This window comes from Schistocerca nitens, chromosome 4, assembly GCF_023898315.1.
Source record: "Schistocerca nitens isolate TAMUIC-IGC-003100 chromosome 4, iqSchNite1.1, whole genome shotgun sequence".
Lineage (NCBI taxonomy): Eukaryota > Metazoa > Arthropoda > Insecta > Orthoptera > Acrididae > Schistocerca > Schistocerca nitens.
Window position 1 is genome coordinate 215,847,973 of NC_064617.1, and position 26,819 is coordinate 215,874,791.

Genomic DNA, 26,819 nt, shown 5'->3' on the forward strand with positions numbered 1-26,819 from the left:
CAAACCGTCATCGAACCCATCGTTCTACCATTCCTAGACCGGCAAGGGAACTTGCTGTTCCAACAGGACAATGCACGTCCGCATGTATCCCGTGCCACCCAAGGTGCTCTAGAAGGTGTAAGTCAACTACCCTGGCCAGCAAGATCTCCGGATCTGTCCCCCATTGAGCATGTTTGTGACTGGATGAAGCGTCGTCTCACGCGGTCTGCACGTCCAGCACGAACGCTGGTCCAACTGAGGTGCCAGGTGGAAATGGCATGGCAAGCCGTTCCACAGGACTACATCCAGCATCTCTACGATCGTCTCCATGGGAGAATAGCAGCCTGCATTGCTGCGAAAGGTGGATATACACTGTACTAGTGCCGACATTGTGCATGCTCTGTTGCCTGTGTCTATGTGCCTGTGGTTCTGTCAGTGTGATCATGTGATATATCTGACCCCAGGAATGTGTCAATAAAGTTTCCCCTTCCTGGGACAATGAATTCACGGTGTTCTTATTTCAATTTCCAGGAGTGTAGATGAAAGTGAATGTGAGCCGCAGTTAGTTTTTTCGCCCGGTGAAATCCAACAATGGAGCGGATTTATTTGGGAGAAAAGTTTTTCAGATGAGTTCCCATTTGTGTTCACTTACAACTAGCACTGTAGGTGGTAGGTGGCTGAAACTCTGTGCAGTTACCGACGCCATGTATCAGGAATACCCAGACGTGTTAGATCATGTCCAGATCTGGTGAGCTGGGGGGGCCAGCACATCAATAGGAACTCACCACTGTGTTCCTCGAACCACTCCGTAACACTCCCGGCTCTATGACATGGCGCATTATTTTGTTGAAAAATTCCACTGCAACGGGAAACTTGATCGTCATCAAGGGTGTACGTGGCCTGCAACCGGTGTACGATACTCGTTAGCCGTAGTGGTGCCTTGCTGGAGCTCCACCGGACACGTGGATTCCTACGTGAATGTTCCTCGTAGCACAAAGGAGCCGCCGTCAGATTGTCTCCGTCCCGTAACGCAGGTGTCAAGTAGCTGTTCCCCTGGAAGACAACGGATTCCCGCTCATCCATCAGCATGATAAAGAAGCTATGGGGATTCATCAGACTACGCAACCTGTAACAACGTCCTGTGCCGATGGTCACAAGCCCATTTCAGTCGTAGTTGCCGATGTGGTGTTAGCACTGGCACATGCGTGGGTCATCGGCTGCGCAGGCTATAGTTAGCAGTGTTCTGTGCACTGTGTGTTCAGACACACTTCTACTCTGCCCAGCACCAGAGTCTGTTGTTAGTTCCGCCACAGTTTGCCGACTGTCCTCTTTTATCAGTCTGCCCGGCCTACGACTTCCGAAATCTGTAATGAGGGGTGCTTTCCCAAATCCACGACCTCTGGACGTGGTTTCAGCTTGGTATCGCCACGTGTTGAAAACACTCACCACAACACTCGTAGAACACCTGACGAGTGGTGCAGTTTCCGAAATACTCATGCAGAGCCGCCAGGCCACCACAATCTGCCTTCGGTCACAATCAGGTAGATCACGCGCCTTCCCCAACCTACACACGGACAGCACGCGCACTGATAATAGACGTACCGTCATGTGTCTGACTAATAGTCGTTCCTCGCGAAGGGACGCTGCTATCGCCTGGACGTGTTCAGATCGATAGTAGGTTGGTCGTCATAATGTCCTGGCCTGTCAGTGTATGTACTTTTGTCCATGAGAGACTAAACACTTTTGATGCTGAAAAAGCTCCTGCGCAGTATCAAATGAATTTCCCAACTCTGAATGAACATGTTTCTAAGCAAAATAACATCAAAATAGTACAAAATCGGTGATTTAATTCATCCTGCATCTGTATTTGTGTCTTTGGGCGTCGTTCTGTAAAAACTTGTATAATATTTAAATACATTAATGACAGTTAACAGACGTCTCCGGCAAATAGTCGTATATACGCTGGATGTTGCCGTTTCCACTGACAATGTTAAGAATCGCACCACTCGACGAAGCCGTGCTGCTTTCACACATTAGTCAGTGACGCATGCACTACAGCACACGCGGTGTGTTTACAGTGTATTGATCTGTATTCCCCATCGTATCGCTTCCTCTGCTGTGAGCTTCCCCGGGAACATAAAAAATGTAAATAATTTTAAAAATCTTTCTACATTTTTATTCTCAATCTAAATGCAAATCACGTTTCAGAAGAAAAAAGTGGTACCCTTCATCACGGGCAGTGCATAAAGGCGCTCTATGTGGCAGAGCAATGAAGTGCATTACGAGAATTTTCTCTTGTCTGTCACCCTACTGACTCTTAAAACTGTTAATGTGAAACGAGATCTCTTACGAAACGTCTCATTCGTTATTTAATGCCAAATCTTTACTCGCTTTACAACGTATGCGGTGAGAATGGTTCAACAAGTCTCTCTCCTATCTTGTCCTGTTTCATGTTCGTCTGCTTTAAGGCTATTTAAATGACAAATTATAAGAAAATATTATTACAACGTGCGTACCGCAGACTGGCGTGCATTTTCAAATGGTTCAAATGGCTCTGAGCACTATGGGACTTAACATCTGTGGTCATCAGTCCCCTAGAACTTAGAACTACTTAAACTTAACTAACCTAAGGACATCACACACATCCATGCCCGAGGCAGGATTCGAACCTGCGACCGTAGCAGTCACGCGATTCCGGACTGAGCGCCTAGAACGGCGTGCATGTTAAGAAAGTAAACTGTCACATATGTTGCTTTGATGTTAAGTTCCATTTCTACGTGCTCGTACTGCGTGGAGGTAAATTATGGTAATGACTATGTATAGGTTTTTTTAAATTACCGCTACCAGTCACAAACTTTGTCAACTATTGTATTACTTATTTATTTAGCGACATGTCTCGAGGGTTATACCTCATCTTCAGGCTAAATGATATTACTAAAAAAACTTTACAATGAGGTCATGCTGATGTTACATACTCTTTTCGTAAATGCTGTGGTCATCCTGTGGAAGAAGAGAAAATTTAGTAAGAGGCGATGTAACTTTGGAAACTGGACTGATGATGACACAAAAATGTTTTGTAACGGTCACTCACTTTGTTTTTCTGGCGTGGCAGTCTCGTTGTGATGCGTTGCGGTGTTTCCATTTCCGTGGCTCTTTTGGTCACTGTTCACAAATTGTCACTAACATAGCAATGACTTGGAAACACGGTCACAAACAGTTCTGTAGAGCAGCGGACAAGATGGCGGTCAAAATACAGCTGGTTTCGATTTGACTACCGATTTGTCTATCGAATTTCGGGAGTTCGTCAACCAATTGCACGATGGCTGGTACTAACAGCATGGCGCCACATGCCACACGTCTCGAGTTACTGTCCCTGCGGTCGAATCACTTTTTCCCACAGACTGATTTCGCAAGGACCTTGGCCCCCGAGGTCACCTGATTTAACACCACCTGACTATTTCCTCTGGGGTGCCTAAAAGGCAAAATCTACAGCAACAAATCACAGAACTAGGAAAATTTATGAGAGAAGTTCATCTGTGAAATACATACAGTGACACCAGAGGTTCTGGCAGCAACATTGGAGAATCTGCAGCGTCGCGTTCAACTGTGTTTACAAGTCGAAGGCGGTCACTTCCACCACCTCCTGTGTTTAATCTTTATTTGCCCGTGTACAAGATATGACATGTTAATTTCATTTCATTTCCAGATTTTTATGCAAACCCTTTAATTGTAATTCAAGCAAATGTTTGTCTGTGGCGTCTTTTCGAGTGGGACACTCTGTTTAATAGTTAGTAGCTCATAACAAAAATGGCCAACCTCAGTGCCACCTATTCATTGTTCATGGAGTTACATAAGTCATTGTTACGATCCAGTGCTCAAATGGACTGTAGGTGAAACTAAATATTAATGACCCCGAAAAGTATTGTTGCTTCCAATTGCGCAAGGCCTGGTATGATTCGATTTTTTTGTGAAAAACGATATTAGGCTGCTCAGCTTAATGAATAAGGAAAGGTTAGATAATGGTGTCAAGAAACGAAACTTGGCATTACGAATGTGTATAAAGAAGAGGGAGTGCTATGCTTATTTTCCAAACAGATGAAATCGTTCTTTTGGCTGATTTCATGGATCGTTGTACAACAATTATAGCTGACATGTGCCACGAAATATCACAAAACTGACAATGAGATGTAGCGTCTATTATTGAAAGCGCGGGAAAACTGTTGTTCGGAAAAGTTCCCTTCTGTATCTGACCGTGTCGATATGTCAGTGTGTTGGAATGGCAGCCCATTCTTCCTCAGCTCAGATCAGAGAAGATAATGATTTCGGATGCTGTTGTCTGAAGCTTATGGGGGGTTGAAACTCATTCTGGTCGCTAGGTAATGACTGACTCTGAGCTGGAGACTGTGACTCTGAAAGACTGCGACTGCAACTCTGTCTGTGACTCACTGGGTGACTGTCTGTGACTGACTGGGACCTAAATACTGGCGGTCAAGAGGGCGTTGGTGGCTTGTTGCTTGTGAGTCTGTCTTTAGCCTCTTTCCGGATACGGGCGCTTTATTCAACGCCTATTATCGATCTTCTTGCTACCTATTTGCCTACACCGTCTTCTTGCAACCTCTTCACCTACCGGTGGTCTGACGACAGCTTATGCTAGCACACTATTGTCCACAAATCATTGCCAGATGATGATTTACGACAGGGTGCATTGTCATTCTCCAAACTGTTCATTTAGCTGCATGCACTCCGCAACATTGCTAAATGTTCTCGTATCCTTCTGTGTATAGCAGTTTTTACACACAATAAGGGGACCACAGATTTATAAATACGAATGTGTCTGTTCTGTTGAACATGTCCGACAGAACAGACTCCACTCGTAGTATAATTCTATGGGCTGTATTACGAAAAAGTTTCAATTCGGATGCACAATCAGCATCCAAACTCCAACAGGAATCAGAAATGTGCGAGTACGGGTTTAATGGGCTGCGGTTGTCGTGATACAGCAAGTGGGAAGTTGGGAGCTTGGGTCTGATGGAAAGTGTGTCCTGATGGCCGAGTATTAAGGCAACGTCCTAGAGAAGCATAGCATCCGGGTTCGAATTCTGGAGTGGCACACATTTTCAACTCTCGCCATTGCATTTCTGCAATGCTCTGTGTCGCTGGAAGTCGTAATTTCATTCCTATTTCCTTCCCATTCTGTTTCCTTTCCATTCCTTTAACTCCACGCATTTATGTAAGGGAACCACAGATTAACCAGGAAAAAGTCACATATCGTAGCACCCCATCTTCTGTTGGCGCTACACATGATGGCAGGTAACGTTCTTCTGGCATTCGCCAAACCCAAACGATTCCATGGTGTTGACACACACTACAGAGTTATTCATCACTCCAAATCACTAGTTACAAGGTATCCACTGCGACTCTATACATCATCTTATTGCGTAGCTTATCATTGACTATGAAAATGTGTGGTTTATGAGGAGCTACTCTACCTTTGTACCTCATTGTTTTTAATTCCTTAAGCAGTGTTATTGCACTAGCTGGACTGTTCGTAATGCTTTCGAAATCAAGAGTAATTCGTTCTGTTGATTTCATGGAGTTTTTACAACAGCCTTGCGCAGTGCTCGACGGTCCCTGTCCAACACTACATGAAATCTGTTACTCAGGTAACATCCTGTGACTAGCCCACGTTCGAAGTCATTGATCTCTACTGATTGATCCATTCTGCTGTTACTGCTTCTCTACTGCCAACACAATATTTCCTGCCTTCTGTTATACTGTCGGGTCAGTCTACTGTATAACGGTTTGAAGAATATAAGAAACTTGAAAGGGCCATTCTCAACTGGTTTCAACTCGCAGGCAGAGCACTTCTATGCAGGGGGGCAGGTGGTGGTTGGTGGAGGGGGGGGGGGGCAGGGGGGTGGAAGGTGTGGAGGCAATGGTGATCAATAAAATAAGGGAAAATTCGTAGGAAAATTAAGGTGGTTACTAAAACCAACAGTAAAAATTTTTTGTAAGGAATATTTTTTACGACTGAATGGTCCCTTACTTTTCGAATACGCCTCTTAGTATTCCATCACCTTATTAGTGTCGGTTTATTGCATTAAAACGTGTCAGTAGTCTCAGTGTATACACATATTTTAAAGTTTTGTTCTTTAGGACTCTCTTTAAGATTTCATTTACTAACCCAGTGTATTGAGGATGGTTACTGTCGGAGTATGCTTATTTGTTTCAGCTTTCACGTGAATGTGTTATCTGCTTGTTCATTTCAAAGAACCACTCATATTTGTCAGTCGTTTTGTTGCCTATTTTCTGTGGACAGCATTTTAAATTTCCAGCATGAAACACTTGTATAAATATTGTACCAAGGTCTCACTCTACTGTTGCTCTACTTTTAGACAAAGTTTTACACTTGAGGGACATTTACAGGGTGGTCCATTGATAGTAACCAAGCTAAATATATCACGAAATAAGCATCAATCAAAAAAACTACAAAGAACGAAACTTGTCTAGCTTGAAGGCGGAAACCAGATGGCGCTATGGTTGGCCCGCTAGGTGGCACTGCCATAGGTCAAACGGATACCAACTGCGTTTTTTTAAATAGGAACCCCCATTTTCTATTACATATTCGTGTAGTACGTTAAGAAATATGAATGTTTTAGTCGGACCACTTTTTTCGCTTTGTGGTAGATGCCGCTGTAATAGTCACAAACATATAAGTACGTGGTATCACGTAACATTCCTCCAGTGCGGACGGTATTTGCTACGTGATACATTACCCGTGTTAAAATGGACCATTTACCAATTGCGGAAAACGTCGATATCGTATTGGTGTATAGCTATTGTGATCAAAATGTCCAACGGGTGTGTGCTATGTATGCTTCTCGGTATCCTGGACATCATCCAAGTGTCCAGACCGTTCGCCGGATAGTTGCGTTATTTAAGGAAACAGGAAATGTTCAGCCACAAGTGAAGCGTCAACCACGACATGCAACAAATGATGATGCCCAAGTAGGTGTTTTAGCTACTGTCGCGGCTAAACCGCACATCAGTAGCAGACAAATTGCGCAAGAATCGGGAATCTCACAAACGTCGGTGTTGTGGATGCTACATCAACATCGATTGCACCCTTACCATATTTCTATGCACCAGGAATTGCATGGCGACGACTTTTAACGTCGTGTACAGTTCTGCCACTGGGTACAAGAGAAATTACGGAACTATGACAGATTTTTTGCACGCGTTCTATTTAGCGACGAAGCGTCATTCACCAACAGCAGTAACGTAAACCGGCATAATATGCACTATTGAGCAACGGAAATTCCACGATGGCTGCGAAAAGTGGAACATCAGCGACCTTGGCGGGTTAATGTATGGTGCGGCATTATGGGAGGAAGGATAATTGGACCCTATTTTATCGATGGCAATCTAAAAAGTGCATTGAATGCTGATTTCCTGCGTAATGTTCTACCGATGCTACTACAAGATGTTTCACAACATGACAGAATGGCGATGTACTTTCAACATGATGGATGTCCGGCACATAGCTTGCGTACGGTTGAAGCGGTATTGAATAGCATATTTCATGACAGGTCGATTGGTCGTCGAAGCACCATACCATGGCTCGCACGTTCACCGGATCTGACGTCCCCGGATTTCTTTCTGTGGGGAAAGTTGAAGGATATTTGCTATCGGGATCCATCGACAACGCCTGACAGCATGCGTCAACGCATTGCCAATGCATGTGCGAACATTACGGAAGGCAAACTATTCCCTTTTGAGAGGAATGTCGTTATGTGTAAAGCCAAATGCATTGAGGTTGACGGACGTCATTTTGAGCATTTATTGCATTAATGTGGTATTTACAGGTAATCACGCTGTAACAACATGCGTTCTCAGAAATGATAAGTTCACAAAGGTACATGTATCACATTGGAACAACCGAAATAAAATGTTCAAAGTACCTACGTTCAGTATTTTAATTTAAAATACCTACCTGTTACCAACTGTTCGTCTAAAATTGTGAGCCATATGTTTGTGACTATTACAGCGCCATCCATCACAACGCGAAAAAAGTGGTCCAACTAAAACATTCATATTCCTTTACGTACTACACGAATATGTAATAAAAATGTGGGTTTCTATTTTTAAAAAAACGCAGTTGATATCCGTTTGACCTATGGCAGCGCCATCTAGTGGGCCAACCATAGCGCCATATGGTTTCCCCCTTGAAGCAAGACAAGTCTCGTTCTTTGTAGTTTTTTCGTTTGACGTTCATTTCGTGAAATATTTGGCCCGGTCACGATCAATGGGCCACCCTGTATATGATAAGTATCAGAAGGTCCTTGGTGTAAGGCGTCATAGTTTAAAATATCCATATAGTTCACTTGCATTATTATGGTTTCAAAATTTCTTCATGAAACGTCACTTGTATCGCAATGCCTTCAAAGAATAAACTCTTTCCTGTTACTCGCTTTTATTCACTTCATCAGAATTGCAGTTGTCAGAGTAGCATTCTTCATCACCTGGCTGTGCAGTGTACTGTGGAAATTGTGAAAGATGATGTTAACCTCTACCACTACCAGGATGACAACGACAAGGGTGACCAAACGTTCTGGTTGGGTTTCTGGTGGTCTCTGAATCGGTGTTACACTTATGGAAGTTGTGGTACACTGGGGGAATAAACTGTAACAACGACGTCAAGTCATCAATTTTTGCTTACTTTTAACATATTGGTCCATGCCGAAGTAGTTAAGGTATTGTTCCAGACCTACATCGACGGGCAAAATTCACTTTTCGAAAATGTGTGTCTTTATTCAATGTCTCCTTGATGAAGAAAGCTTTTGGTTCAGCTTTTCTGTATTGCATGCACGTCAGTGTCAACCAGTTAACCTTTTACTTCTCAGGGTCTATTTTTCTGTTGATGAGAAGTTTTGCAGTTGGTTCTGTAGATAGGAAACCATCTTGCTTCATTTCTTTCACATGAAATATCACCCTGGCATTTTTTACGATCTTCATCCAATCCTGTGGTACAAATATAAACTGAATTTGCTTTCTATTCCTCTCAATGTAAGAAAAATCAGTATCATTTTCAAGGTAACTGTGTCCAAGCACGAGGGACTTATTATCAACCATTTCAATAGAAGTATGAGCAACAATATAGTGCCAACATCGGGCGATACATAATTCAGTAAGCAAGAACCAATTTATGAAGGACCACGTGAGGCAGTATTTTCAGACCACATAAACACGATATCATGATCTGTTCTATAGTCAAGTGTTCCAATATTAAATGTCCAAAGCTGTCTCTTGAAGTAAATCAAATTGGTTGTTAGCATTGGAGTTGTCAAAGTTTCTTCCAAGTTGAAAGTAAGTACATGTGTTGAGCCGTCTTTTGACTTCTGTATATTTCCTTTCTTAGCGGCTCTTACTTGTTCAACTTTCCTTAGGTCAAGCTCTTTCTCCAGCTTTAGATTGTTAATTTTACTGGTATCTACCTCTGCCTTGATTAAATTTTCTAATCGGTCACAATTATTGCAGGTGTCACACCTTAGCTTATAAAATGATAAATTCTGAACAGAACACAGACCTTCACTGCCAAAATGTTTTCTTACTCACACTTCTTAGTATGAAGCATATACATTTTTGAGACATATCTCTGGCGACAAATATTTCCTGTGAGTATTATGTTTACGAGAGAAGTGACTTGTGTAATGAGGAAAGCTTTTTATGTGGTTCCTTGCGGTAGTAAGTCGTTTTCTAGAACTTCATTTCCAGGAGCATGTTTACCACGTTGTTCAACCGCAGATAGGTCTTCCACTGTTGGTTTGTATAATGCAGCTGTGGTAAGCTGGCGATTGCTTGAAGTTAATGTCTTTAGGAAGAACTTACACACTCGATTATCATCCAGGGTAATGACAGTACTTTGTGGTTTTGTCTTACTACAGTTCTCTTTTGGACGTCTTGGTTTGGCAGTTGAAACACATTTTACTATGTAGGATGTTTGTTGTCGCCATGAACAAATTTTCCTAAAATCTTCATGGATAGTTCTTCGCCTTTCTTCTGTGAAAGTCCTGTAGTTATATCGGCAGATATGTTGAAATGGCTGGATGACTCTTGCACGCATAATTTTGCTTGTTGTAGATGTATATTTTCCCAGGTTTCTTAGGCATTTTCTTTTATTCACTTTTACATGACTCCGTGTTCCTTTTTCTCTTTTTTGAAATAATTTTTCTTGAGTTTCTTCATGAGGGGCCTCTGTGCACGACTTTTCAACCGTGTTATCGATTTTTTATTGTTGGGGTTTTTCTGGTTTGCTATGACCTTCGTTTTCATCAGAAGATGATGCATCTGGATAGAAAAGGAAATATACAATTGAAGCATCGATATAAATCGAATATCTACATAAAAATCAGTTTCATACATAAAATTCCCAAAATGAACTCATCGTTTTGGTGAATGTAATTTTATCAAATGAATGCTAACGTACCTCAAAGATATTAAGCATTTCAGTGACATACCGGTACAAGTGAATATATTTTCGTGACAGTATTTTTCATGTGGAACACAATTTTTATTGACATTAAGGAGAAGTTGTTTTGCTAGTTTTATGTGTGCTTATACACTAAAAAATAGTTTAAGACATTTCTAATGGCCACAAAAGTAATTTTTTTATCTCATTTTGTTCGTTTTCGTTCGTTGTATCTGCTCGGGGCGGACGTCGCAAGACACCCGTTTCAGTTAGTCGTTGATCTATTAACTCAGTTTCTTTATTACAGAGGGTAGCTTACCCGCTGGCCGAACACGCTGAGTTACCGTGCCGGCAAACCGTTATGGTTTTCACCCATTCATATATTTTGTGTGCAAAATAGATATAAGATACAGAGAAAGTAAAACACATCTTCCTATCTTCCTTTCCCTTATAATATGTACTAGAATTACACTCCTGGAAATTGAAATAAGAACACCGTGAATTCATTGTCCCAGGAAGGGGAAACATTATTGACACATTCCTGGGGTCAGATACATCACATGATCACACTGACAGAACCACAGGCACATAGACACAGGCAACAGAGCATGCACAATGTCGGCACTAGTACAGTGTATATCCACCTTTCGCAGCAATGCAGGCTGCTATTCTCCCATGGAGACGATCGTAGAGAAGCTGGATGTAGTCCTGTGGAACGGCTTGCCATGCCATTTCCACCTGGCACCTCAGTTGGACCAGCGTTCGTGCTGGACGTGCATACCGCGTGAGACGACGCTTCATCCAGTCCCAAACACGCTCAATGGGGGACAGATCCGGAGATCTTGCTGGCCAGGGTAGTTGACTTACACCTTCTAGAGCACGTTGGGTGGCACGGGATACATGCGGACGTGCATTGTCCTGTTGGAACAGCAAGTTCCCTTGCCGGTCTAGGAATGGTAGAACGATGGGTTCCATCACGGTTTGGATGTACCGTGCACTATTCAGTGTCCCCTCGACGATCACCAGTGGTGTACGGCCAGTGTAGGAGATCGCTCCCCACACCATGATGCCGGGTGTTGGCCCTGTGTGCCTCGGTCGTATGCAGTCCTGATTGTGGCGCTCACCTGCACGGCGCCAAACACGCATACGACCATCATTGGCACCAAGACATAAGCGACTCTCATCGCTGAAGACGACACGTCTCCATTCGTCCCTCCATTCACGCCTGTCGCGACACCACTGGAGCGGGCTGCACGATGTTGGGGCGTGAGCGGAAGACGGCCTAACGGTGTGCGGGACCGTAGCCCAGCTTCATGGAGACGGTAGCGAATGGTCCTCGCCGATACCCCAGGAGCAACAGTGTCCCTAATTTGCTGGGAAGTGGCGGTGCGGTCCCCTACGGCACTGCGTAGGATCCTACGGTCTTGGCGTGCATCCGTGCGTCGCTGCGGTCCGGTCCCAGGTCGACGGGCACGTGCACCTTCCGCCGACCACTGGCGACAACATCGATGTACTGTGGAGACCTCACGCCCCACGTGTTGAGCAATTCGGCGGTACGTCCACCCGGCGTCCCGCATGCCCACTATACGCCCTCGCTCAAAGTCCGTCAACTGCACATACGGTTCACGTCCACGCTGTCGCGGCATGCTACCAGTGTTAAAGACTGCGATGGAGCTCCGTATGCCACGGCAAACTGGCTGACACTGACGGCGGCGGTGCACAAATGCTGCGCAGCTAGCGCCATTCGACGGCCAACACCGCGGGTCCTGGTGTGTCCGCTGTGCCGTGCGTGTGATCATTGCTTGTACAGCCCTCTCGTAGTGTCCGGAGCAAGTATGGTGGGTCTGACACACCGGTGTCAATGTGTTCTTTTTTCCATTTCCAGGAGTGTATTTATTGCTTATGAAATGTGTTATAATTATGTGTCACGAATGTGAAGTGGTGGGTGAGAGCCACTGGACTGTATGGTATCTGCGCAGTAAGATTGGTCGATGTGGACAGTCCGATTTATCTACACGTTATGAATACTACGCGCAGGCATGTAGGTACAGGAAGAGTGCTAATGAACGCAGATCCGTCTCAGCCGGTTTCCGACTCAATATTCCGAAGAGAACTGATTGTACTGGACGTTTAGAGTCGGGTGGGAAGCGCAGAACAATTGCTAACATCTGCGCAGTAAGATCCAAGACTTCGGGTGACCGAACAACTTAGAAAACGGACTGCGGTCGGCTGGAGGCGTGCAGGTTGGTCGAACGGGGAGCGGTTTCACTTCTTCTCGAACGACGTCAGGCGTCGAAAGCGTCTACGGCGCAGTGAGGTATTTAACCTTCAGTGTGTGGAAGGTGCAGAACAGCGAGGACGTGGTTCTGCGAAAATTTGGTGGTGTTTTGCGTATCATAACTTCGTCGACTTATTCATGTTGCGGTGAACATGAACCAGGATGTTTATTGAAACATTTTCGGTAGCCAGTTGCTCTGTCGTGAAATTTACGTGATAAATATTGCAGTGCGCTACATTACTTTGATTTGATATCAATTTTATGCTCAAGTTTTTGATGTTAAATATCATCCCAGAATAGTTAAGTGCAATCCTACATTTACCGTTCCAATGGATGATACTTGAAACGCCCGTTAAACCCGCTGGGCAGAAAAGGTGATTAGGATTGTGGAAAGGGCCAAATCAGGCATCGGTCAGTTTCACCTCAAAATTGTTATTTATTGTAATTTAGCAACAACTTTTAACCGAAACGGCATATAGTCGAACCTTTACAACTACGAGTTTCAAAATCCAGTTCTTTTACGGCTGAAGGCCTCCAAGTGACTGAAGACATGCAGTTAAAATTGCAAATAAAATAATTAAATATATATATCGCAGTTAGGCGGAAAGCCTCAAGGCAAAAGTGGATAGAACAAACATGTACAACGTGCAATACAAACGTCTGAAGGCCACAATTAAATTTCAAAATTTTAAAATATATTACCATAATCTTTTAAGGCAGAAGGCCACAACGTTTTCGCTTAAGGGGAAATTTTGAGAATAAGGCTTCAAGCTGCTGAAGGCCCACAGTTGATTTTCCAAAAATTCCTTAACCTTTATGTTTTCAATGGCCGAACGCCCACTAAATGAAAAAGCAACGCAACGACATTAACTAAATTTAAGGATAAGGTTTTAAGCGACTGAAGGCCCACAATTGATTTACATGAAACACAATAATTTTTTTTCTTTTAACTCACTGAGTGTAATAGATTACCAACAGATCATTAAACACCCATTAAAAGGACAGTATAGACAAAGCCACTCAGACGACTCCAGGGAGGTGGGGGGGGGGGGGAGGGGGCATGGGCCCGCCCTCGAAACATTAACCTCCACTTCGGTGAGACAGGTGGTAGGCACAACTACACTTGATCTGTCGGTAACCAAACCAAGAGGCAGTCACGGGCCGGCCGGCCGAAGTGGCCGTGCGGTTAAAGGCGCTGCAGTCTGGAACCGCAAGACCGCTACGGTCGCAGGTTCGAATCCTGCCTCGGGCATGGATGTTTGTGATGTCCTTAGGTTAGTTAGGTTTAACTAGTTCTAAGTTCTAGGGGACTAATGTCCTCAGCAGTTGAGTCCCATAGTGCTCAGAGCCATTTGAACCAGTCACGGGCCGACCGACTAAACGACTTGCCAGCCACCAATCGGTACATAAAACTCAAAGACCAAACTGTTACGGACGTGATTATCCACAACGAAATATGCATTATGATGTGTTGGTAGAAGAGCCAACACCGTGTTGCTAGAGGAGGCCGAAAGGCACGCGTTTAAGCTCACGCAGACTGGCGTGAGGTCTGGAACAATTAAAGGAGTTATAGTAGCCGAAAATAGTACATAGCTTCTGGAATACTTAACTTTAATCCACAATTGGAGAACATCGCTCTTGTTTATACATGAATTATAATCTCAATATAAACTGGTAATGGCGCCTTTCTAGGTGGTAGCAAATGACGTAGCTGAAGGCTATGCTAACTATCGTCTCGGCAAATGAGAGCGTATTTGTCAGTGATCCATCTCTGTAAAAGTCGGCTGTACAACTGGGGCGAGTGTTAGGACGTCTCTCTAGACCTGCCGTGTGGCGGCGCTCGGTCTGCAATCACTGACAGTGGTGACACGCGGGTCCGACGTATACTAACGGACCGCGGCCGATTTAAAGGCTACCACCTAGCAAGTGTGGTGTCTGGCGGTGACACCACACATTAAGCTGTCAAAACTACACACCATGTTGGACAGTGACAACAGATGAATAAAGGACCCTGCCTGAAATTACGTTAGTGGCCAGGGTACGTAACCGGAACACTAATGGCCACAAGGCAGAAAATTCCGCTTGTGCACTTGAATTCTAGTGAACCGCATGGCGGCTCGATTTCACCACTACAAACACTCCGTGCTGCTCACAGGAAAAGCTCGCCAACAGCGAACCACCGAAACGAACCACACGACATGACTTGGGTGCTTAAGACTCCACTCAACATTGACGTCCTGGGTCGGTGACCTATGAAGTTCGTAGCGATCGGACAGCTCTACACAGGCTCCGACACTGTGCAGGGACCGCCAGCGGACCCAGCCGACTGCACCGCGAGGAGATAACTTCCCTGGTCCGCAACAACCGACCGACTCCTCTCAAAATGTCGACAACATCTAAAATAGTCGTCAATCGAAATAACGCCAACTACACACACAACCTGACAAACACTTGCACGAAGACCTGAACGATACCCAACAGTAACGAAGCACGCAGGAAGACAAATCGGGAGTCGATGCACACACACACAGCCGACTCATGAACGATCGGCGAGCCGAAACGCGTCGTCCGGTAAGACGACCGACCGACCGACGATCCACCAAGACCGTGGCCCGGCTCAAGCGATGTGTGCCGGTAATGTTTGGGCGAGCCATGTCGACGCAGACCTCACAGTTCCAACCCGACTGCACTAGCACCGCATTGCAACTCCCCGACTGGCAGGTCCGGACTGCGCTCCAGACACGTTCCTGCTGAATGGCAGTCCGAACTCGCGACCTGAACTGGCTTACGACAGACAACGACCGGGAAGTAACAGCAATCGAGCAAAGATACTACGAGAGAGGATATACTGATACTCGCTGCTAGCGCCGCTCACGGTCAAGCAAAACAGCAACTCAGTGTGACACCAGTAATTTAAATTAACGTAGTCAGGTGGACGTGCGTTAAAAACATGGTGTAAAATACGTGATGGTGGGAACATGAGTCACGCACGACTCAGTACTCCCGAACGATAAAACAATATGATAAATTATTATACAGGCTGATTTAGCTTCCCCTGCCTATTGGTTTTATGCTACGTCCAACGCCTTTAAATGCCACACGCCATTTTATCATATTCTCTCGCTCACTATGCCCAAGCTACGGATAAAAAAAAAAAAAAAAAAACGGTTGAGACTTGTTCGTAGGAAATTTAATATAGCTAAATTTTGTACTGAGGTACGTTTTCACTAGAGGCCGCAGTTTTCGAATTATTCAAGAGAGTCGTACAAAAGTTGCATTTAAACACGTTTTTCTGTAATAACTTGGGAACAGAGCTCACCATTGTAAACTTATCCCGCTACAAAACTTAACCACATGAAATCTGCTACAAAAGGTACTGTTCGTTTTCCCTATAGGACAAGATCTGGCGCATAGTGAGGGGGAGAATATAAAAATCTTGCGTATGGTTTTTGAAGGAGTTAGCGTTTGCTGGATCACCATGTATAAAAGATTACGAGTAGAGGGTTAATTATTATTCAATTTCTTATGGTGAGCCGTGTCGAGGGACGACATGTGTCTTTAAGGAGAGAAGGTGCCTGTAGTACCTTCGTGAGAAGATGCATGATATTCCTGCTCCATATATCTGTGACGTACTTTAGAGAAACTGGTCATTACAAGAGGAAAAGCTAAACTAAGACAATGACTGTATAGACTTTGTAAGACAAATATGACGTTGTACTTACTAGCCTGAGCTGTCAGAACTGTAAATTCACATTCACACTGTGACTTACGATGGCGCTGGTAGTATTTTCAAAGAATAAATATTTGTTGCAGCTAGATCATTGTATTGAATTTTACGAATATACAAGGGGCGCAAAATTCACTGGACGTTTCCAGGGGCAGATGTGGACTCTGACCACAATCTATTCGTTATGAACTGTAGATTAAAACTGAAGAAACTGCAATAAGGTGGGAATTTAAGGAGATGGGACCTGGATAAACTGAAAGAACCATAGGTTCTACAGAGTTTCAGGGAGAGCATAAGGGAACAACTGACAGGAATGGGGGAAATAAATACAGTAGAAGAACAATGTGTAGCTTTGGGAATGAAATAGTGAAGGCAGCAGAGGATCAAGTAGGTAAAAAGACGAGGGCTAGTAGAAATCCTTGGGTAACAGAAGAGATACTGAATTTAATTGATGAAAGATGAAAATACAAAAATGCACTATGTGAAGCAGGGAGGAAGGAATACAAACGTCTCAAAAATGATATCGACAGGAAGTGCAAAATGGCTAAGCAGGGATGGCTAGAGGACAAATGTAAGGATGTAGAGGCTTATCTCACGAGGGGTAAGATAGATACTGTCTATAGGAAAATTAAAGAGACCTCTGGAGAGAAGAGAACCACTTGTATGAATATCAAGAGCTCAGACGGCAAGAGGGGAAAGCAGAAAGGTGGAAGGAGTACATAGAGGGTCTATACAGGGGCGATGTTCCTGAGGACATTATTATGGAAACGGAAGAGGAAGTAAATAAAGATGAAATGGGAGATATTATATTGCGTGAAGAGTTTGACAGAGTACTGAAAGACCTAAGTCGAAACAAGGCCCCGGGAGTAGACAACATTCCATTAGAACTACTGACAGCCTTGGGAGAGCCAGTCCTGACAAAACTCTACCATCTGGTGAGCAAGATGTATGAGATAGGCGAAATTCCCCTAGACTTCAAGAAGAATATAATAATTCCAATCCCAAAGAAAGCAGGTGTTGACAGATGTGAAAATTACCGAACTATCAGTTTAATAAGTCACAGCTGCGAAATACTAACGCGAATTCTTTACAGACGAATGGAAAAACTTGTAGAAGCCGACCTCGGGGAAGATCAGTTTGCATTTCGTAAAAATGTTGGAACACGTGAGGCAATATTGACCTTACGACTTATCTTAGAAGAAAGATTAAGGAAAGGCAAACCTACGTTTCTAGCATTTGTATATTTAGAGAAAGCTTTTGACAATGTTCACTGGAATACTCTCTTTCAAATTCTGAAGGTGGCAGGGGTAAAATATAGGGAGCGAAAGGCTATTTGCAATTTTTACAGATAGCAGATGTCAGTTATAAGAGTCGAGGGACATGAAAGGACATCAGTGGTTGGGAAGGGAGTGAGACAGGATTGTAACCTCTCCTTGATGCTATTCAATCTTTATATTGAGCAAGCAGTAAAGGAAACAAAAGAAAAGTTCGGAGTAGGTATTAAAATCTATGGAGAAGAAATAAAAACTATGAGGTTCGCCGATAACATTGTAATTCTGTCATAGACAGCAAAGGACTTGGAGGAGCAGTTGAACGGAATGACAGTGTCTTGAAAGGAGCGTATAACATGTACATCAACAAAAGCAAAACGAGGATAATGGAATGTAGTCGAATTAAGTCCGTTATGCTGAGGGAATTAGACTAGGAAATGAGACACTTAAAGTAGTAAAGGAGGTTTGCTATTTGGGGAGTAAAATAACTGATGATGGTCGAAGTAGAGAGTATATAAAATGTAGACTGGCAGTGGCAAGGAAAGCGTTTCTGAAGAAGAGAAATTTGTTAACATCGAGTATTCATTTAATTGTCAGGAGGCGTTTCTGAAAGTATTTGTATGGAGTGTAGCCATGTATGGAAGTGAAACATGGACGATAAATAGTTTAGACAAGAAATGAATAGAAGTTTTCGAAATGTGGTGCTACAGAAGAATGCTGAAGATTAGATGAGTAGATCACATAACTAATGAGGAGGTATTGAATAGAATTGAGGAGGAGAGGAGTTTGTGGCACAACTTGACAAGAAGAAGGAATCGGTTGTTAGGACATGTTCTGAGGCATCAAGGGATCACCAATTTAGTACTGGAGGGCAGCGTGGAGGGTAAAAATCGTAGAGGGAGACCAAGAGATGAATACACTAAACAGATTCAGAAGGATGTAGGCTGCAGTAGGTACGGGGAGATAAAGAAGCTTGCACAGGATAGAGTAGCATGGAGAGCTGTATCAAACCAGTCTCAGGACTGAAGACCACAACAACACTGGTTAAAAGAAAACAAATGTAACAGCAAGACGTAGAACAGTAGGAAGTTTTAACCCGTTAAGTTGTTATTACCAAGTGGTCATAATTGCACCTTGTCCAGTTGGTATACAAAGAACACAAACATAGTAATCAAGCAAGCGAATTGTTGAAAGCGTGACTTGTGAGACGTGTATACAGCTGTAGTTTTCCGTATTGTCACGATGTTAATTAAAGAAGAAAGAATTTCCAAGTTAAAAACATTCCATAAACGTTGTTAATGAATGGGGGAGACACTTTAGATCAAAACCACCGTCTAGACAAACTGTGTACGACATACGAGAGAGATTTGAAGAACATGGATTTGTTATGGATGCAGCAACATCAGTCACAAATGAGGAAAACCAATTGCGGATATGTTTAGCTGTAACTCGAATTCCGCGAAAATCAGCCAGACGATCAGCAACTTACGTCTAAATACGACTCTGATAGGTGACCTATCAGTAAGCATCCTGTCTGATCACCTCCATCCAGTCATGACCATTCTTCATTCCGACGGACTTGGTCAGTTCCAGCAGGACAATTCGACGCACCACACGTCCAGAATCGCTACAGAGTGGCTCCAGGAGCACTCTTCTAAGTTTAAATACTTCGGCTCGGTACCAAACTTCCCAGACTTGAAAATTGTGGAGCATATCTGGTATGCCATACAGCGTGCTCCACACCCTCGTAATCTTACGGATTTATGGACAGCCCTACAGGATTCATGGTGTAATTCCCTCCAGCACTACTTCAGACATTATCCGAGTCCATGCCACGTCGTGTTGTGGCACTCCTGCGTGCTAGCGTGGTTCTTCACGATACTGGGCAAGTGAAACAGTTTCTTTGGCTCTTCAGCATTTACCGCCATATTTATTTCAAGGAAAATAATTAATAATTCAATTATAGTCTTCTATATTTTACTGTACTTTCCAGTGACGAATTTCACAATTAATGCATCCGTGATCGAGAGAACGACTGCGAGCAAGCAGAAAAGTACACTACTGGCCATTAAAATTGCTACACCAAGAAGAAATGCAGATGATAAACGGGTATTCATTGGTCAAATATATTATACTAAAACTGACATGTGATTACATTTTCACGCAATTTGGTTGCATGGAGCCTGAGAAATCAGTACCCAGAACAACCACCTCTGGCCGTAATAACGGCCTCGATACGCCTGGGCATTGAGTCGAACAGAGCTTGGATGGCGTGTACAGGTACAGCTGACCATGCAGTTTCAACGCGATAACACAGTTCATCAAGAGTAGTGACTGGCGTACTGTGACTAGCCAGTTGCTCGGCGACCATTGACCAGACGTTTTCAATTGGTCAGAGATCTGGAGAATGTGCGGGCCAGGGCAGCATTCGAACATTTTCTATATCCAGAAAGGCCCGTACAGGACATGCAACATGCAGTCGTGCATTATCCTGCCGAAATGTATGGTTTCGCAGGTATCGAATGAAGGGTAGCTCTGAAAAGCTAATCATTTGCGTATCAGAGCATCTTCTACCTGTCGGTTAAATTTCACGTCTGTAGCACGTTATCTTCGTGGTGTAACAATTTTAGTCGCCAGTAGTGTATTTAGCAATCACTGGTCGTGACAAATCTAAACTTCCAAATACCTGCGGAGGCTACGAGTTTAGCAGTTGAGTCACGGTGGACACTTCTACTGTGAGTAAAGTAAGCTCAATTGTGAAGCTACGCACTGCAAAGAACAACCTTTGCCAGTTGGTGGCTCCACGGGTCGTAACACCTAAAATGTGACGTCCACTGTTCAAAGTGCCGTCAATGCAAACATGAGGTGACCGAGACGTGTAACCAATGGCAGCCCATACCACCACGCCGGGTGATACGCCAGTATGGCGATAACGAATACACGCTTCGAATGTGCGTTCACCGCGATGTCGCCAAACACGGATGCGACCATCGCGATGCTGTAAACAGAACCTGGATTCATCCGAAAAAATGACGTTTTGCCATTCGTGCACCCAAGTTCGTCGTTGAGTACACCATCACAGGCGCTCCTGTCAAAGGTAACCGCAGCCATGGTCTTCGAGCTGATAGTCCATGCTGCTGCAAACGTCGTCGAACTGTTCGTGCAGATGGTTGTCGTCTTGCAAACGTTCCCATCTGTTGACTCAGGGATCGAGTCGTGGCTGCACGATCCGTTACAGCCATGCGGATAAGATGCCTGTCATCTCGACTGCTAGTGATACGAGGCCGTTGGGATCCAACACGGCGTTCCGTATTACCCTCCTGAACCCACCGATTCCATATTGTGCTAACAGTCATTGGATCTTGACCAACGCGAGCAGCAATGTCGCGATACGATAAACCGCAATCGCGTTAGGCTACAATCCGACCTTTATCAAAGTCGGAAACGTGATTGTACGTATTTCTCCTCATTTACACGAGGCATCACAACAACGTTTCACCAGGCAACGCCGGTCAACTGCTGTTTTGGTTCAAATGGTTCAAATGGCTCTGAGCACTATGGGACTTAACTGCTGTGGTCATCAGTCCCCTAGAACTTAGAACTACTTAAACCTAACTAACCTAAGGACATCACACACGGCCATGCCCGAGGCAGGATTCGAACCTGCGACCATAGCGGTCACGCGGTTCCAGACTGAAGCGACTAGAACCGCACGGCCACACCGGTCGGCTATCTGCTGTTTGTGTATGAGAAATCGGTTGGAAACTGTCCTCATGTCAGCACGTTGTAGGTGTCGCCACCGGCGCCAACCTTGTGTGATTGCTCTGAAAAGCTAATCATTTGCGTATCAGAGCATCTTCTACCTGTCGGTTAAATTTCACGTCTGTAGCACGTTATCTTCGTGGTGTAACAATTTTAGTCGCCAGTAGTGTATTTAGCAATCACTGGTCGTGACAAATCTAAACTTCCAAATACCTGCGGAGGCTACGAGTTTAGCAGTTGAGTCACGGTGGACACTTCTACTGTGAGTAAAGTAAGCTCAATTGTGAAGCTACGCACTGCAAAGAACAATCTTTGCCAGTTGGTGGCTCCTGTTTACTCCTTAGCGCTACTTCCAGCTCCCGAAATGGCGCTCCCTGCATTGGCCAGAGGCAGCGGCTGTGTTGTCAGTCGCTGTGCTCGGGCTGGCAGGCGTACACTCGTAAAAGCAGACTCGTATCGAGGCGGGGCGGGGCGGGGCGGTGCGAGAGGTGCATGCGCCGCAATAAGCCGCGCCCCAGCGCGTCGTGCGGTATCGCGACGCCACGCCGCGCCGGTTGACGTTCGTGGCGGCGACGCTTGACTGCCCAGGGCGACGAGTCTCGCAGATACGTCACCACGGGGCACGCCGTTCGCTCCCGCTGCAGATGAACTGACAGCATTCCGCGAACACCAACTCGTGGCAACACAGCTCGAGACGTCTCTGCTGCTAGTTTGTCTTCCTCACAAAAGATATTGTTACGACATAAACTTTGCTTATGTTTCACCCCGGACGATTTTTATACGTTTTACTGAGAAATCAGTGACAGAAACAAAATTTCCTGTGGCCGAGCGGTTCTAGGCTCTTCAGTCCGGCGCGTCACTGCTGCTACGGTCGCAGGTTCGAATCCTGCCTCGGGCATGGATTTGTCTGATGTCCTCCGGTTAGTTAGGTTTAAGTAGTCTAGGGAACTGATGACCTCAAATGTTAAGTCCCATAGTGCTTAGACCCATTTGAACCATTTTAAACAAAAATTTGAGATTGGAAATTGAAACTTTACTAGAGCGCCTCTCCTTTGTTTCGAAAACTGTGCACGGTTCTCCCCAGGAGTGAAACCACTGTTCTAAACAATGACAGATGAATAAACAGATATTTAAGATCAAGTACGCTGTCTTGACGAACTGATCATTAGATATCAGGAGAGGAGGGCCTGCCAGTGTAAAAGGAAGCAGAGAACACTGTGTTGTCAGTGGAGAAGTGATAATCACAGAATGGGTCGGTCAGAAGAGGTCAGCGACTTCGAAAGTGGACTAGTCATTGGATGTCACTTGAGTAACGAACACATCAGGTTCGTTCCAACCCTTCTTGTGCTGCCCAGATTGACAGCTGGTAATGTGATTCCGAAGTGGAGACATGAAAAGATCAACCACAGCTAAACTTACGGGATGTTCAAAAACTCTCTCCGCATTGCCGTTTGGTTGTTAGCCGCGAGTTGGTTCAAAATGATTCAAATGGCTCTGAGCACTACGGGACTTAACTGCTGAAGTTATCAGTCCCCTAGAACTTAGAACTACTTAAACCTAACCAACGTAAGGACATCTCACACATCCATGCCCGAGGCAGGATTCGAACCTGCGGCCGTAGCGGTCGCGCGGTTCCAGACTGCAGCGCCTAGAACCTAGCCGCGTTTACCGTATGCCTCAGTGAATATGCCGAAATGAAACTCAGTGATATACAAGTTATTAATTTATTGAACTTTCATTTTTATTTACAAATTTTCACATTAAATGTTGAAAGTGTCCCCCCCTGTTGTTGAATACGCAATTCAGTTCGTCTAATCATGTTTCCAAACACAAGCTGTAACCTTTCTTCTGTAACAGAAGCAGTGAAAGTGGATATTTCAGTTTTCAGTTCATCGGTGGATTTTTGACGATTTTTATAGACAACTGCTTTCGCTGCACCCCAGAAGAAAAAGTCAGGTGGTGTTAGGTCAGGCGATCGTGGAGGCCAAATTTCCTGTGAAATTATGCGATCACCAGAAACATCAGCAAGCAGTGACATTGAAACGCGAGCTGTATGCGCGGTTGCACCATCTTGTTGAAAATAACCGTTCAGTATTTCACTTAACACAAGTTCTCCTATGAATGGGTACAGAATATCACTGCAGTATCGTTGTGCGTTTATTGTTTCGTTGAAAAGTATGGGACCGACGTCTAGAAATTGCAATCCAAACTCCTATTTTCACAAAATGAAGTGGTCCCTCGTGAATACACAATGGAATTGCAGTACTCTACGTACGAGAATTTTGGGAGTTCATGTACCCGGATAACTGAAACCACGCCACGTGAGAAACGATTCATTAAATATATCCCTTCCATTTCGTTGAACAAAATTTTTGAACCATTGACAATAATGCAGTCTCTTGCCATGATCAGAATTTTTCAGTTCTTCTGCGACTGTCACTTTCTATGTGGCAAGTTTTAATGTTTTCCTTACAGCTGTGTGGGCCGTTCCGACACTAACATCGAATTCCTGAGCGAGTTCTCTTACTGACTTGTTCGGACTCATGGACATTTTTTCGGAATTAGTGAGTAGTTTATCCTCAGACAAAACGTTAGGTTGACCACTTCTCGGTGCATATGTCACTGAACCCGTACTTTGAAATTTGTTAATGAAATCTCGCACAGTATCACGATGTGGGACCGTTGTCCCCGGGAAAACTGAATTAAATGTTTGTCGAACTGAAACTGTGTATTTACCGCCAGCTTTTAACACTTGTTCATACGGCACACGCGGCTAAGAATCATACGGCACTGCGGAGAGACTTTTTGAACACCCCGTAGATCCACAGCTGAACCAAGATCAGTCAGACCTCATGTACTTGACAGACGGGGATTGTTGAGCATTGTGGAGAGCGGCTGTAAAAAATCTCATGAAATTAGTGGAAGAAGGCGTTCGTGAGTTGCAAAGCGTTATCAGCAATCTGGCTAGCACAATGACATACAGTTATTCATAAGCCATACATTTCTATAGTCATTGCTAAGCGACGCTTGAGCTGGTGTAACGCGCGAGACCACGATGGCTGAAAAGAGTGAACTGGAGTGATAGATATCGCTGTGGGTATGGTGGTGCTTGGAGGAGGTTACCTGCCATAATGTCTGGTGCCAACAGTAAAGTACATGATACATGGTGTTATAGTATGTCGATGGTCTTCGTGGTTGTGGTGCGGTCCCCTTATTGCCCCCCCCCCCCCTCCCCAGTGAATACTAAACGCGTAAGGGTATGACCAAATTTTACAGCATTGTGTACTGTTACAGCAGATAAACAGTTCGGAGACGATGTTTGTTAGTATCATCACGACAAAGCATCCTCTCAAAAAACAGCACCTGTGAGGCAGTAACATTCCTAAAATGGACTGGCCTGTCCATAGTCCCGAATGAACGCAATTGAAAACTTTTGGGATGAGATAGACCCCAGCCCCCAACATTACTGTCTTCTCTAGTTTCGGTCCTTGAGGAAGCATGGACTGTCATTCCTCCAGCGACATTCAGACACAGCACTGACGGGATTAATTACTTGTCGGTATTCTTCCTATCATATAGTGTAATATGAAATGGGGTGGCGGACCCCCGTGAGGACATTACAGATAGAAAATACACCATAAAAATATTAGAGCCTTTTTACTTGAGCGTATCTTTATTCATTTACGAGAACCGTCGAATTATTTGTCGTCAAGAAACGTCGAATTATTTGTCGTCAGAATTCTCACTATCGATGTACCGCTCACTCCAGTTTCCTGGGAGATGCGGAGGGTACTGCCCTCTGGACTCTTACGAAACGACTGATGTTGCTTCACCTGCAGACATTTTCGACCGTTCAGGTTTCGGTTATTCTGGGACTTTGTCAGTTTCACAGAATTTCGTGGATAGTTTCACCACGCGTTGTGGGTGGTGTCACTTGGTGGCTTTAGTAGAAATCCTCTGTGATAACACAAGTCCTCGTCTCCCCTGATATCTGGACGCCATAATCTTTCGGTTCACCTATAAGGAAGAAACATCAGTCATTACTCGGAAATGAATGAAGCTATGCTGAAGCGAAAGGCATCGTAGCTTTTTTCGTAATTCTCAATATGTTTTCTATGTCACTTGATCCCTTTGTTGCATGCAATCAAGATCGCAACATAGCTTCACAAGCTTTTGCCCCTCTGCCATCTCAAATTATTTTAAATTTTTATTTATCCACCTGATTTTGCTTCACAAGGGTTGTTCCCACCTATGGACTGACCTGTGGGTGCCCTACACAAAAGTATGAATCTGTTGTGATTACTGCGTTGTGTCTGACACCTGCCTTCTGGAAGACAACAACCCTTTGACAATGCGCCTACAAATTGTTAGTCGGCTAGTGGGATAGACTTTCCTCTCTTGATAGCTGTCTAATGCCACAAGAGTTTGGAACCTGCGACAGTAGCAATATCAGATGCATTCCTTTCTCCAGCTGTTTTCAACCTATTCCGATGGCCTGATATAAGACACTGCGCTTTACCAGGGTTGGCTGGTGAATAATTAAAGCGATGGATCAGTGAAGGCAGTTAGGTGCAGTTTAATTTTCGTGAAGCATTAGACTCTGTACCTGAAGAACGCTTTTCAACGAAAGTGCAACTGTACTTGGTATTCAACGAAATTTGTAATTGGACTGCGGGGTTTCTTGGTTGGCACCACGCAGCGCACTGTCATGGAAGGAAAATGATCGACAGGTAAAGAAGTATCTTCAGGTGTCGAGACCCTAGTTTCCCATGCTGTACTTTAATGACATGGCAAACTATACTAATAGTACTGCCAGACACCCTGCAGCTGCTGTAGTTTTCTATAATGAAGTACAATCTTGAAAAAAGCTGTAAGAATATCCATTCAGACCCTGATATGATTTTTAGTTTGGGGTAAACATTCGCTACTTCCTCTAAATATACACAAGTAAAAAGTATGACCTCACGAAAAGCAGGAAGTAGCATTCTGTGACTGTAATATTGGTGAGCAACAATAGCATCCACGGAAGTCATACACACACACACACACACACACACACACACACACACACACACACACACACACACACACACAGCCGGCCGGTGTGGCCAAGCGGTTCTAGGCACTTCAGTCTGGAACCGCGCGACCGCTACGGTCGCAGGTTCGAATCCTGCCTCGGGCATGGATGTGTGTGTTGTCCTTAGGTTAGTTAGTTTTAAGTAGTTCTAAGTTCTAGGGGACTGATGACCTCAGATGTTAAGTCCCATAGTGCTCAGAGCCATTTGAACCATTTGAACACACACACACACACACACACACACACACACACATTGA